At 39.8% G+C, this 15314-nt stretch overlaps 1 long non-coding RNA gene across 1 annotated transcript; it reads right to left on the reverse strand.

The window, feature by feature from the left end:
• Nucleotides 1–4682: 4682 nt before the first annotated feature.
• Nucleotides 4683–10972, reverse strand: LOC140250447 (uncharacterized). The gene is made up of 5 exons (XR_011903174.1): nucleotides 10855–10972; nucleotides 9817–9881; nucleotides 8141–8369; nucleotides 6373–6474; nucleotides 4683–5524 (listed from the first exon to the last, which is right to left on the reverse strand). It is a non-coding gene; the product is annotated as an uncharacterized lncRNA (long non-coding RNA).
• Nucleotides 10973–15314: the final 4342 nt, after the last annotated feature.

The following is a 15314-nucleotide window of genomic DNA, read 5'->3' on the forward strand; positions in this document are numbered from 1 at the left end:
AAGCAGGCTCCCTACACCACGTCGCACAGGTAGGCGTCCAGGCGGGTCTTGAATATCTCCAGAGAAGGAGACTCCACCACCTCCCTGGGCAGCCTGTTCCAGTGCTCCGTCACCCTCACCGTAAAGAAGTTCTTGCGCACATTCGTGCGGAACTTCCTATGCTGAAGTTTCAGCCCGTTGCCCCTAGTCCTGTCCCCACGCACTACTGAAAAGAGACCAGCCTCGCCACTATAGCTCCCACACCTCAGGTATTTATAAACCTGGATCAAGTCCCCTCTCAGCCTTCTTTTCTCAAGGCTAAACAGACACAGTTCCCTAAGTCTCTCCTCGTAGGGGAGATGGTCCAGGCCCTTCACCATCTTTGTGGCCCTCCGCTGGATGGATGTGGATATAATTTGTTGGGTATGGATATAATGTATTTCTGTGCAGTCTGATGTATTTGAAGAATTGATCTGCATCAAATTTTATTCTTTATTATTATTATATTTTATTTTTATTATTTTTTATTAATTATTTTATTATATTTTTTATTATTTTATTTTTATTTTTTATTATTTATATTTCAATGAATCTCAATAATTATTCATAGAACCCTCATGCTTTAGAGGCATTCTGGGAAGTATGACTATCGAGGGCTTGAGGGTTACCTTTAGTGGTGCACCTTATAAAGAAAGGGACTTAGCAGGAGAGAAGCTGACCCCTCAAAAACGGAGATAACTGATATGCAGTTTTGTTGATTTCTTTCTTAAATTGAGGCAGCGGTTGAGGAGACTTTTATATAAAAAGGCATTAGCTAAAAGCTAATTGGGTGAAAGCTGAATGCTTACAGTTCTTGTAAATGTCTACTATGCACATTAAAGAATGAAATAAAGAGGGGACAAGATCTTTGATACCAAATTGCAGAAGCAGATTGTGTAAGAAATGGTAACATGGAATGCAGAGACAAACAGCACTAAAAGCTTAGGGTCAGAGAAAAGGGGATGAAAGATTCAGAAAAGGTTATGTATTGATTTTGTTTCAGGCTGCCTGTAATATCTTTGAAAACAATACGGTACACTATATAATTAGACTGCCTTACTCTCCCCAAATACGGCAAATGTGTGTTTCGTATGGAAAACATAAGGGGCATTATTTTTCCTCTATTTTCCCCCAGTTAATCATTCTACTCCTCTAAAACTGTGGTCTAGGAAACCTATACGTTTGTGGTGTCACAGCAGGAGACAGGTATCCTGCCTCGACCCCCTCAGCCCTCTGTTTTTTACTATCTTTCCTTATCTTGCTCTTGGTGGCATTTCATTGATTTCAGTGAACATGGACACAGATCCTGCCTTCTGTATAAAGATGCAGTATCCAGAAAAATCCTGAGTTATCAAGAAAAGAGAAATAGTTCCTGAATATAGAATGCTCAGGTGAGAATGAAAACCTTATTAAAAATAATAATAAAATAAGTTTTACATAAAATAACTGGAAATCATAGTAAGACATCAGATCATCGCTTGGCAAGAGGGAGCAAGATATTCTGACTAAATAAGCCCCTGAAAGGACCATCAGGCTGAACAGGTGAGAAAAAGCACAGAGTAATTTTCAGGAGCACAAGCCTTGCAGTGTTAAGGGTATTTAAGACACCTCAATAAGACAGGTTGTAAAGACATGGCTGGAAGTGTGATGTTAAGATTCGCTGATTACTTTGCTGCCATCTACTAATTATTTACCTTTGAATCCTTAACTGTAAAATTTTATGCACTTGGTTCCATCTCCATACTGTACTCTGCTGGCCTGCAGCCTGCACGGGGCAAAGCTTAAAATGACTTGCTAGGGATGTATGAAGGCCATGTAATGCAGGGATGTCTTTGCGTAGGTGCAAAACAAGTGATTGCACACTACAAGCCAAGGCGCAGTGGCACAGCCACAACCACTGCAAGACACGGAAAGCCAGGCTATTTGCACAAGGGCTTGCTTTGGCCTCCAGCTGCTGAATTTTGTCTGTCTCAGCATGGCCACAGCTACAGCCCCACAGTGCTGCAGGATAAGGGCCACCATTCTCCACATGCACTAAACGCAGCTGTTCTGACTTTGATTCATAGCACAAGCCACCCTACTGGATCTTCCTCCCCCCTGTTCTTTGATCCTCTGGAAAGCTTGGGGTATGACAACTGGGTGTGAAGCTGATCAGCAGGCTGAATCCAGCACAGGAGAGTGGTGAATTAATGACTGCTTATTCCGATGATTCCTTTGTGGTTTACATGAAATTGAAATTGTGAATTTGAAATTGCAATCCACTTCCTCTGGAAAAAATACTGCAATTGATAGTAATTAGCAACCTCTTAAAAACCATTGGCAGGCTGTCCTCAAACCAATCCTCACATTCCCTGAGCATTGCATTGCCTGAGGCAGCTGGGTCCCTTGTCACCATTTGCTACATTCCTCAGGCCTGAGGCAAAGGGCTGGCTCCAAATACCTGTCCAGTAGGAAGCTATGCTAAGTGACCTGATGGCTAAGTGCCCAAAAGTCTCAGCCAGAAGCTGGGAAATTCTCCTAGTCAGCCCGGGGGGGGGGGGGGGGAGGTTGGGGAGAGCCTCCTGAAGATGGTCACTTAACACAGCCTGTCTCTTGGCTGGTACCAGTACTAAGGATGTACCTTGGAACAGTTACTATGTCATATCCCGTGAGAAGACTGTCTGCTTTACAGATGAGACTCAAGTATTCAGGGCCTTATGTGGTTGTGACATCTATCTGACAGGTTTAGATAATCCCTTCCTGAAACTATTATATATGGTGCACAGAATGAACTGTTTTATGGGAAATACAGACTGCAACAATGTGGTTTTATAGAAATGCAGAAGGAAATACAGAAGTACCAAAGCTGACTATGTCAGATTTTTTTGTTGTTGTTGTTTGATGTATTCAAAATTGATTGGGCCAAAGGAACTCAAACTGCTATTAAGTGACACTTCTTGCTCTGCAGAGAATCCTCAATATAGTCCTATTGTCAGTGTCATTTATCACAAAGTTCAGGTATTTGTGAGCTCTTGTCACCAAATGTTAGCAAAAGTCTTGTACACATACAGCCTGATAAGCCTATGGCCTGGAAGTGCCAGTTCAGACCCAGCCCTTTGACACAGCAACAGGTGTAACACAACAGTTTTCAGAGTGATTTGCCACAGGCTTATTCATATTCTCAATTCCATGCTAGCAATGTTATTAATCCTAGAAACCCCACTGTGTCATGTTTTCTTTTCCAATCTGAATAACACAGCTAATGTCATTTCCTACTCACTAACAGCTGGATGACTAAGAATCACGAGTCCAAGAAACTCTAAGCTCTGGGGTCTGTCACTTGGCAATTCAAGCACAAAACATTCAACATAAACACACTAAATTTACTGCTTTTCACACCGTTTTTTGAACCGCTTGTGTCATAAGTCTTACAATCACTATCAGCAATCTCTATGAGCTGCCTTCAAGGCACAGTAGCCTTAATGCTAGCATAAGTCAGAATTAGGTACACTAACTGCAGTAAATCAACAGCACTGAGCAACCCCATTTCATTAATATCAGCATCTCACCACCAGCTGCTTCTTGGAGACAGATGGCTGCAGCTGACTCCCAAAGCTTTGCATTCTCTTGCCATCCACAATGGGTTGAAGCATTTGAGACAACAGTGACAGGGTAGTCTGAGTTTGTTTATACACTGAAAATGTCCTCTTCTGTCCTCTAGCCTTCTTTTGCCATCTCTTTTTCTCAATGAGGGAAATATCAAGGAAAAAAAAAAAAAAAAAAAAAGCCTTAATTTCAGGCCAAATAAAGGCATTCCAATATTCAAAGCTGAAAAATCTATATCTTACACTAGCATCATTAAAAGACCTACACTGGCTACTGTATTCCCATAACAAAAATGAATAAATAAAATGATTGAAAAAAAGCCTATTCTGGAAGAAAATCATTCTACATAGTAGGTAGGAAATGCTTTTTTCTTCCCTCCCCCCCCCCCCCGCCCTCTCTTTTTTCCTGTCTTAATTCAAATACCATTCTTAGGCAAAGAAATGAACTCAGAAAATAAACCTTCTGCATTGCCAATGATCAACCAGCCCCTGCCGGACCCTAGCTCCTGCACTGAGTTGTGCCAAAGGCACTTTTCTAAGGTCTTCTTGAAATTAAGAAAGCTGCTATGAAGATACGTCTAGCTAGTCCCATTCACTTGCCAAGACACACTGCATTTCAAATAGCAGTAACCTGCCTGAGCAGGACCCTCCATCATGTGGAAAAACAAGTAAGGTTTGTACAAACCATCTGTAAGTCTTCTGCCTTGAGTGGAATACTTCATCCAGCAACCAAACAAGATTCCTAGGCCATGCACTGAATCAGTCTATCTGAGCTGGAGGAGTGCAATGCCCTCCATAGCATTTTGCCATCAAGCTCCAGTTCTCTTAGTGGAACATAAGCTCGTAGAATCTGATACACCAACAAGAGCAACTTGCTCCAGACTGTTGCTCTTACTACACTACAGGAAGAGAAGGGAGGAAGGACTAGCCATCTGGGTTGATGCATTGAACATCACAGTATTCTTTTTCATAACTCTGAAAGATATGAAGCACAATGAGACTTTGTAGGACCTGCTAAAATATCACTAATAATACTCCACAGCTAAATGGAGGCAACCATTGATACGCTTGGGTAACAAGTTATTTAATTTTGTAAGCATTATTTTATTATAGATGTGTTTAAGAATCTGAAAGACCTGTATGAATTAAGAAATGAAAGCAAACAGATACGTGTTTAGAATGTATTTTTGGAAGCATGGCCATCCATACTTTTAAAGTGATTTAGAGCAAATTACTTTATACTGGATGTTAGCAGCAAAGGGGAGCTGGCACACTAATGGCAGAGGGAACAGGTTAACAGAACAAATACTCACAAGGGAAGAAAATACAATAAGAGAAAAACTTCTCTGACTCCAAATATCAGCACTAATGATCACTTCATGCTACAGTGTCTGGCAAACAAGCTCACAAAAATAGAGTTAAGAAGATCCTTAAATGCTTGTGGATCAGTTGATTGTGTCGTCTTAATTAGGCAAGAGCTGAATTCCCCTAATGTTGTGTTCAGCTCATTGAGGGACTGACTGCAAATCACATTGGGAAGGCTGTGGGTGCTCTGTTTGGAGGTAATGTGAGGGCAGGCGGGGATGGACCTGCAGCTCCATAGAGGGAAATATACACCCTGTCCTGACATGCATCTGATCAGTGCAGAGTATAGGGAACCTTGCCTTCTGCTGTCTAAATATTTACCAGGGCATGAACTATGAACAGTTTTAGAGTGAGTTAGTTGATGTAAACCTGGCATAGATTCATGGATTTCCACAGCACTGGGTACTAATTTATGCTACAGGAGTCCATGGCCTTTCAACTATACCAAGATAGTTAAGGGACTTCTTATCAGTCAGACTCCAGCAAACATTGCAGAGGTATTTTCAGGTATTACTGGTCTCCTGGCTGTCCCTTCTTTCTTCTTGGGGTTATGGATCCTAAAGGGGAGGCAGGAACAACATATGCTTGTGTCTTAACCGTGCCAAAGCACAGCCCAAACTTTCAACAAAGTCACTTCCAAAGGCTAACTGTTCACTGCTAACTGCTTGTGGGGATGAGATGAGTCACAAAAGAAGGGCAAGGCACAAGGACAGCCATGGCTATGTCTTCAGCCACATCAGCAGAGTTCTTTAAAGGACATTTGCTAAGGTCTCCACTGCAACCAGATCTGTGCAGAGAGGTAATAGAGGCACAGTGACTGCTTTCCCTTCCCTGCACTTAGTCCTCCTAAAGAGACAGCAGTACAAAGACATGTGACAGATCTTGAAATGACTGAGTAGCAAGCTGTTGATACAGCATGAGATGAAGCACTTCCCAGAGCTAGCAAATGCTTTGATGCACTGCTTCAGTTTGCATTTGTATGCTATGCATACCAACAGCAAAAGGTATGCTACAACGTCAAAGGTGGAAATGACAGAATGAAAGAAGCCTGAGCAAACTTATTGCCTTCTCATACGTTATACAGGTTACTCATATTACCTATATGTCCCACTGGTTTTAGTTTCTATGGCTTGCCCCTTCCCTTTTTCAAAGCACAGAAGAAGCAGGCCTCACTTACTGAGACATTATTCAAAGCTGGCTCCCCCACCCCCCAACACCAACGGAATGTTTAAACCCTCACAGGCATTTTTAATGGTACTGACTTTCCTAGTGCCCAGGTAAATATAGAAAAATATATAGAAATATAACTGAACTTAGTAACAAATTCGAATAAGAAATCTGGATTGTCAGCTAGAGAAGGATGTCTCATTAAATCCAGATTTCAGATATGTAGTTCTGCCATTACCTTACATACAACTTCTAGCCCCATATATCCTCATACACAGCCTCTTTCAGTGATAATGTGTGGCACTCTTGACTGGCAGAGACTGACACGTACAAAGGTAACCTAAAAAGCAGAAAAAAGAAGGAGGATGAAATTGTGATATTGTCCTGCTTAACAACTTCCTCTGTGCTACAGAGCAGGACATTTGATAATGCAGCTGTTTGTGTGTACAGGATGAAAACTGTCATTTATATATAAATAGCTATGATAACTATTAACAAAAACCATAGAGTCAGCATGTAAGAGACAGTAAACTTTAAAGGCTAAAGCAACCCTAACAACTCCCATCACAGCAAAACTCTTCCAATTGCATACAAAATTTTAGCTTTCAAATTTCATTTTCCTACTTTGTAATCAATGTAAAGGCTACTTTTGAGTAAGTCCTGATCAAAATGTTGGTGGTAGATCAGTAGGCTTTTATTTGGTACTATTGTTACCATGAGCAGCTGTGACAAAAACTCACAGTGTCTGTAATTAGGAAGTGAAGATGGCATAAAGCCTTTACATTCAAAATAAAACCAAAATGCTCCTTTGCCTTCTTACTGGAGCAGGACATGAATGAACTGCAAAGGCTTTAGAGCTAGATGGGAAGATTTAATATTATGTTTTCTCAGCTAATATTAAATTCTTAGAGTTTCCAGAAACATTAGAACATATTTTGGAGAAATGGTGTCTGACAAGGCACTGCTTTTTACAGAGAGGATGCCTTAAGGGCACTTGCTTGGTGGTGCTAACATTTGCTTCTGGGTTTTCCACTAAGCAGTTTGCTGAAGTGTTATGTGTGTTTTTGAAACCCACATTACATAGGCTTTCAAATTATGACCATGAAGAATTTCATTTTTATTATGAAAAAACCTGTTAAAAGAGTTGGAGAGATTTTTTTTTATTATTATTCCTGCAGAAAAAAAAAAGTGAAAACTCTATAAATGTTACAGATCAGTATGTGTTCCAAGAAGTATATAGCACATATGTCATTATCTCCTAAATGTGGGATACACTGAGTAGAATATTAAGAAGGTATCTAGAACACCATTTATTTAGCTACTGCTAAGTGGTAACACTGGGAGAAAAAGTTACAAAATGCATAAATGGCAAAGACAACACCTCATTTCAACTTCAGCATTTTTAAATCCTGCAATAAAGAGCAAAAAAAAACCTCTTTTAAAATGTGCCCCATTTATATATATTAAAATTATTATTTAGCAATACAGTTTATATTCTACCAGACATTACTGTATATAACCTCAGTCAGGAAAAAGAAAAGGTATAAGAATCCCCATGAGACAAACTAAATGGGAAAATATAAGAATGTGATTATAAATGTGTGGCATTATTTCAAATACTGTCACCTACTGATAAACAGCCATTAGAATCACCTCTGGAAAAACCCTCTCTATTGCTTCCTTAACAATACATAGGGTCTGAGCTGGAATCTGGCAGAGCAAAGATCATTGAAACTCCCTTCATTTCTTTCCTCCTCTCATCTTTCCCCCCTGGTGCATTAAATGCTCAGAAGCTGCTTGAAGTGAGAAGGCTAGTCCAATGATCCATTTATCACCAAAGCTGCTGCAACAGAAATAAGTCTGACTGCAATCACCTGTGACAAATGTCCTCCCTAGTGATTAGGGAATTGTGTTGCCTGTGCCCGAGTGATCTTTAAATTGTAGCAGAAAGCAAGCTGTTTGCAGCTGACGTAATTCCACCAGTGCAAGATATTTAACTGAGATACCTGAGTTAAGAGTTTGCTTGCTCCAAACTTCATCAGTAGTCAAGAGACACACAGGGAACATTTGGTGAAAATGAATCAGATAATTTCTGCAATTTTCATCACTGATGTGTTTTGAATATTTTAATTAATGCCAGCCTCATTTTCCCCACAGGTTAGTAGAAACAACGTCCCTTAACTTCACAGGACAAAGCTTAGGTTTTGGCTTGGAATCCAACAAGCTTCATGCTTCCTACATAGACCAAAAAGAGAGAATGGGCATAAATAAATCAATTTATCACAGCTGTCTACCCAAATATATACAATTCTTCCCCTACGTTAATAGGGAACTTCTGGTTTCAATTCAATGAGGGCATTAGAACTGAAGACTAGATATTTAATGATTATGTACCCATCATTTAATGAACCCATCATTTAATGATAAAATGAAGCTGTTCAGCTTCCTTGCTTCACCTCTCTGACTCTACTCCATTCCCCAGTAGCATGGTGAGAATTTAATGTAAATATATATATATTTGTTTATTCCTACTTTCTTTGCTGTCTGACACTGTTTGTCTGTGGAGCTGTCTATCAACCCTCCTGCAGAAGCTTCTCAATATTAGTCAATTTCAACTTTAGTCAATTTCAACTATTAGTCAATTTCAAGGCAAAAAGATGCAGAAGATGCTACATCTTTAAAAAACAAACACACACACAAAAAAAACCAAAAAACAGAATGCTAGCCAAACAGAAAAACTACTAGTACCTACTAGTAACTACTGAGGAAAATCTTTCACCATTAATGCAACCCTTCTTAGCTCTTGGGGACTTGCACAGGCCAAGGGAGGAGGCTATTTATGCTGCCATCATCACATGCTCAGCAGTATATGACCCACCTACTTCAGACCAAGTTTGATATATGGAGTATGACTGGGAGGGAGTTAATTTCCTCCACAGCAGACTGTATGGTGATTTGTTTTGCATTTGTGATTTAGTCAGCGTTGCTAACAGGCAAGTGCTTAGGCTGTTGCTGATACACTGAAGCTCTCTCTGCTTCTCTGTACCCTGATGAGTGGGCCAGGGACAGGCAAGAGCTTGGGAGGGTAGAGAGCTGGGGCAGCTGACCTGAAATGACCAGAGGGTTACACCATGGTGAATAATGTCACAGGCAGCAACAAAAAATGGCTTTCTTCTTAAAGTAACTGTTGTTTGGAGACTGACTGGGCATCAGTCTGATTGTGGCTAGTGGTAAGTGATTGCTTTTCCATCACTATTTGTCTCTTTCCTTCAGTTATTAAACTATCTTTACCTCAGCCCATGTCTATTTTATTTTATTTTTATTTTTTTTTAACTTGCTTTTGCTCTTCCTATTTTCTTCCCAGTCTGGCTTAGTGTGGGAGTGGGTGATCATTGGGGTAGGAACTGAGTTAATGGCCAAAAATCAACCCGCTATATTCATCTACATGAGATATATCAGTAAGCACTATAGGCAACCCTTGAAGATAAAAACTGAAACAAGTTTAGTAAACAAGTTATCAATCTGGAGTTATTCAAACACATCAGGCTATCAAATTCACTGAAAATAGAAACCTTACAGTACTGTAAGGTAGCTTAAAAAGAAAAAGCTTTTGTAGCACTTGGAGAAAACATTTACAACACTCAAAAACATGTTCAAGGATGACTACCAAAATGATGATTACCTATATCTGCTCAATGTGCAGTAACTGGCTTGTATCCTGTGATGCACAGCAGTAAATAGCTACCACTGTATAAATGAAGGGAAAAAAAAAGCAAAATAAATAGTCAGAAAGTACAGATACCTTATAAACTGGAGCAGCTGTTGAATCAGAGACAATAACTGCATAAGAAATACTTCTAGATTTCTCTCTGCAAGCAATTAAATAATTGATCATGCAGTTCTCAAAGTTTGAGATTTCATTTGGGAGTAGGCCAAGTAAAGCCTGGAGAACAAAGCTGGGTGAACAAATACGGAGGGACCTCATAAGATGCCCTCGGACAATTAGTCTCAAGAAGAGACAACCTACCAAGCTACCTTGCTGCTAGCGCTGTTTAGAAGCCCATGTTTGCTTTCTGTAAAATCCAACAAATTCAGTCCATAAAAATATCCTACACTGTTGTACTTTGGAAATAAACTAAAGACCTAAATGACTGCAGCTTAGCTAAGAAATACCTTAATGTCCACTAAGCACAGCCCAAATAATACTTTGGTATGGAATTCTAATCAGTTACATCACTGCTAAAACTCATGATCTCAAATCATATTTAAGATTCATTAACTGACTAATTTTAACTTAAATATCACAGCCATTTTTGCCTTTGAGAAGTAATTTCTTTTTAAAAGACAAGCAAACCTGCCATTCATTGCAGCAGTGAGCATTTGAAATGTCAGTGTGACTTCCTGATGTGGTCTGTTTTTTTTTCCTGTTTTAACTCTATTACCTCTGGAACATATAAATTTAGGCCACTCAATTTTTTTACTTTTTATTTTTTTAAAACCATATTATGATCTCCTTACTTTGGAAAAGAGCAGTGCAGAGCTTTCCAGGATTTACTTTAGGGATAAACAAGCTCAGTTGTCTGATCTTAACCACAAGCATTTTACCATCCTGTATAAACAACAAGTATACAGAGAAGTCAGACTGGCCTTTTACAGAGCACATAGCAGGAAAGATTATCACAGTTGAAAGAGCAATCAGAAATAAATGGAAAATACTCACCAGTGTTGTAGGCTTGCAAGAAAAACTCCAAGAGGGAATCTCCAGGAAAAAACCTTTCTCCAGTGGCAGTCAGCCCTTAAATGGGGTCTAGGAGAGGTGCAGCCAGGCTCCACCCCTTCCAGTCACACAGCTCAATTGTCTTCACCTGTGCTCCCACGGCTGACTCAGTGCTCTCCTCAGGTGGTCAATCAGAGAATCAGGACGTAATTCAACAGTTCCCATACACATTCATTACAAGAAAAAAAAAAAACAACAAACAAACAAACAAAAAAACAAAACAACACCATTGCATTGGTCCCAACAGATGGAGTTTCTGAATAGTATTTCATTTTTTTTTATTGCTGCTTTTTATTTTATCAGTGTTTTTTAATCATCACTTGAAATCCTTATTCAACTAGTTTTGAGGCTGGAATACAGAAAATAAAGTTGGCAGACTACAGAGATTGCTGTTTATGAGGCAGACAATACAGCCACGTACCAACTGATTATACAGACTGTTGCTTCAGCTGTACTTAACTAAAGCTTTTTAAAACAAATCTGATGTTGGCACTTAATGAATTTTAGTTTGCACTAAAGCGAGGTGAATAGAGCACAAATATGCTTGAAAGATGAAATATTAAATGAACAAAGAAGCAAGGAGAAAGCTGGGACGTTAAGTTCTCCCAGAGATCTTCTATGTGCTGCGAAAAAGTCAAACTAAATGGTGTTTTCAAAGCCTCTAAATTACCCTTCTCCCAGTGAAGCCAATAGTTGAATCTCCCAGTGGTTACACAAAATGTCATGTTAGGTCACAGTTTAGGCCACTGAAAAACCTAACCTTTTAAAATTTCATAAAAAAAGCTTGGATGAACACCTTGAGACCTCAGTAAGAATTGAAACACTGCCATCAGACAAGACTGATGTGGTAGTCTCACAAAAAACAAGGTCAAAGATCCCACTGGTTTTAGGTTTTTAGAGTTTTATTCCTCCCTCACTCTCTTTTTTAATGTGTTAAGAAAAATATTTAAAATTAAAATGCTTTGTTACTTATCTATTAACAATGTTGCATATTTTGTGAGGGCTGCTTCAAAACCACTGACTCCTCTTTTATTCTGTTGGCTCATAACGTCGGAGGTGGATACTGGTGGTATGGCAGTAGAAGCTGAATTTTCCCACAAGTATTCCATTGCATTTTGTTGCTGTGTGGCAGATGGCAGCCAAGAGGCACTCTGACAAAATGGCATCTGACATGGAAGTGCAGGTGAAGCAAAGGTGTGGAAATTAATTCCTCCATGTGGAAAAAACTGCACTCATTGATATTCTCTGATGCTTGCTGAATGTTTATGGAGACATGTATGGAGACAGTGAATGAGAACACAGTGAGGTGGTGGGTGGTGCATTTCAACACTGGTGACAGTGCACCACCTTTGCTGATGTAGATTGTTATGAGCATAGCATGCAGGCTCTTGTTCATTGCTAGTGAAAATGCTAGTGACTATGTTGAAAAATAGTGTTTTGTAGCTGAGAATTTGCTTCATCAAATAGTGTCATTTCCATGGAAATAAATAGGAGGCATTACTTTTGGAGCTACCTATGTATATATGGCCCCAGACAATTTCTATTCACTAAATGCAGACCAGGCAAGCAAAAAAGGTTGACACATATCCTAGACAGTCAAGCCAGAAACTGCTAGAGCATTAGCTAATCTGCCTGAGGCTGGGATGGTTCACAGCTGGAGATCAGTAGATGAGCTACAGGGGGAATCAGGAATCAAATAGGCAAACATATACATGAATAGGCATCATGAGAGCCAAATCATCATGCTTTACATAAGGATTATCTACAAGCATATAATCATAAACTGCTCTCAGGCTCACATTTTTCCAAGATATTTGAGTACAGTTTCAGAGTATCATTGGGATGGATTTCAAAATTGCAAATTGTTCAGTGTCAGGTGTCTTGGGCTTTGATGGTGTTAGCGTCACAAATAAATGCATGTTGTTCTGATACAACTCATGTGCTAACATCTACAGTTTGCTATTTGTTTCTGTTGTGATAGGTTCATGTATGGGAGATTGGTAATCACAGCCTGCACCTCTGATTAATCAGCTGAGGCAAGTGTGGGGTCAGCTGTGGGAGCACAGGTGAGAGTGATGTAGCTGTGCTCCCAGAAGGGGTGGAGCTTGACTCCACCTCCTCTGAGACCTCATTTAAGGGCTGACCCTCACTGAGGCAGCATCTCTTGGAGATTTCTCTTCAGTGAAGACTGCCCCAGTTTCCTCAGCTAAGGCATCACCACTGGTGAGTTTCTCTTTCACTTATAACCTTTGTACCTTTACTACCATCTTCACTAACATCTGTGTATTAGCCACCTATAAAGTCCACAATCTATGTTCTAATGGATAAAGTTTAGTCCTGTTGAGGTTTAATTCTATTGCCATGATAGTATAAGGTTTATATAAGCATGCATAGTGATTAGACAAAAGCTGTGGCCTTCTTGTTGATGGGCTTAAAAATCAAACTCACTGAATGCCATCAGGACTGAAATTCCTCTTCCAATTTAGCTGCAATACCCCAAATTACCTATTGAATTCCAGTAGGTAAAGTGTCCAATTCATCTTCTCTTATAATTGCTGATACCATGTATTGTATCCCTAGTTAAGCTTGGATACAATTAAGAGCAATGGAGGCATCATCTTGGACTACATCAAGTGCCATTTGCAACCAGCTGGTGGTCTCTTTAATTATTTCCCACTAAGGCAGTATATCAGATATCATCCATCGGTTAGATCCCTATGCTGCTAGAGAAGACCACAATGGATGTTATGTGTGTAAATGACTCATTGCTGCATTTAACTTATTTATGTGTATTTCAGCATCCTCTGCTATTCCTAAGTCCTTTTCAGCAGGGCTGTACTCCGTCCTTTCACCCCCCCATCTTATGAAGCTCCCCTGGGCTCACTGCTCAAGCTTGTCTAGGTCTCTCAGGATGGCATCCCATCCTTCAGGTGTGTCAACCACATCACAGTTTGGTGTCATCTGCAAACTTGCCAAGGGTGCACCTGACCTCACTGTCAATCTCATTGATGAAAATATTAAAGAGCACAAGACCTAGTACTAACCCGAGGGTGACCACTTGTCACCATCTTCATCTGGACACTGATCCATTGACTGGTGTCTCTGATACTCTCTGGTGTACGATCTTGCAACCAGTTCCTAATCCATCAAACAGACCACCCATCAAAATGATATACTTCTGATGTAGAGAGGAGGGTCTTAAGGCAGATCCACTATGTTTTCCAGGAAGGGCTTGCATGTGATGAAGCCATGTTGGTCATCAAGTATCACCTCCCTCTCTTCCGTGTGCCTTGGCACAGCTTCCAGGAGGATCTGTTCCATGACCTTGCCCAGCACACTGTTGAGGATGACAGGTTGGTAGATCTCTGTGCCATCATTTCTATCCTTCTTAAAAATGGGTGCGATTTAAAAATGGGTGAAATCACTAAAGGAGTGCCAAGACAAGCAGACACAGAGTTCCCTTCTGTTGGCTTCCTTGGTCCAGAGCTTCCTTTTTCAGGCTTTGCTGTTGCTTGAGGAGGAACTGAAAGAAGCATGTGAATTTGGCTGCCTGGGAACAATATCTTGTTTTAAAGAATCAGATCACATGTGGGGTATTCATATGCAAAAGGCAGAACTCAATACTTAATTGTCCTTTGAGAGTGTGACTTTTCCAATCGTGGTATACTGTTTCTTCTGAAGTGCCACTCACTGATTTCTTTTTAAAGTTTACATTTTAAAATGAAATTAGTTGGATTGCAGTTGGCAAAAAGGGCAGACATACAAAACATATTTTAGTCAGTCATGGCTTCTAAAATATTATTTATGCTAAGCTTTGAGATATGCTTTGTCCTTAGGGAGCCAAGATGTTACATATTTTCTTCTTAATCTACTCAGTCTTCAGATTTCACTGCCAGCTGGAATTGAATATTTGATATTTTCTGTATTGTTATAGAGCTGAATTATTATAGAGATAATTATAATTGAATATTTCAGCATATATTCTGTACTTAATTCATTTAACACACATTAAATGGAGCTCAGGTTGCAGTACCAGGGACAAGTTTCTACATATTAATCCAAAAGATGAAGGTTTGAGGTGAAGCAACTTCAATTAACAAAGGCAAACCTAGATGTAAAAAGATGCAAACTTCTTTTTTTGCTTTATATTACTGTAATGAGTCACCTTTCAACATTACATTTTAGTGTTTCCAGAGTGCATTACTAATGGAGAACATAAACCCACAAGTTCTCGAAACCTCTACATCTGCTCATGTCCTCAGTCTGCCTCTTGTTTTGTGCTTGAGTCCTGTTTCCCTTCCTCACTCTGCTGCTGACAGGAATACTTCCATGAGTGCCCAGCCAAAGGGAGCATTTGCCAGGCACATGAATGCTGGCAAAAAAATGAGTTTGTAAGTTTTAAG

Source organism: Excalfactoria chinensis, chromosome 3 (assembly GCF_039878825.1).
Source record: "Excalfactoria chinensis isolate bCotChi1 chromosome 3, bCotChi1.hap2, whole genome shotgun sequence".
Classification (NCBI taxonomy): Eukaryota; Metazoa; Chordata; class Aves; order Galliformes; family Phasianidae; genus Excalfactoria; species Excalfactoria chinensis.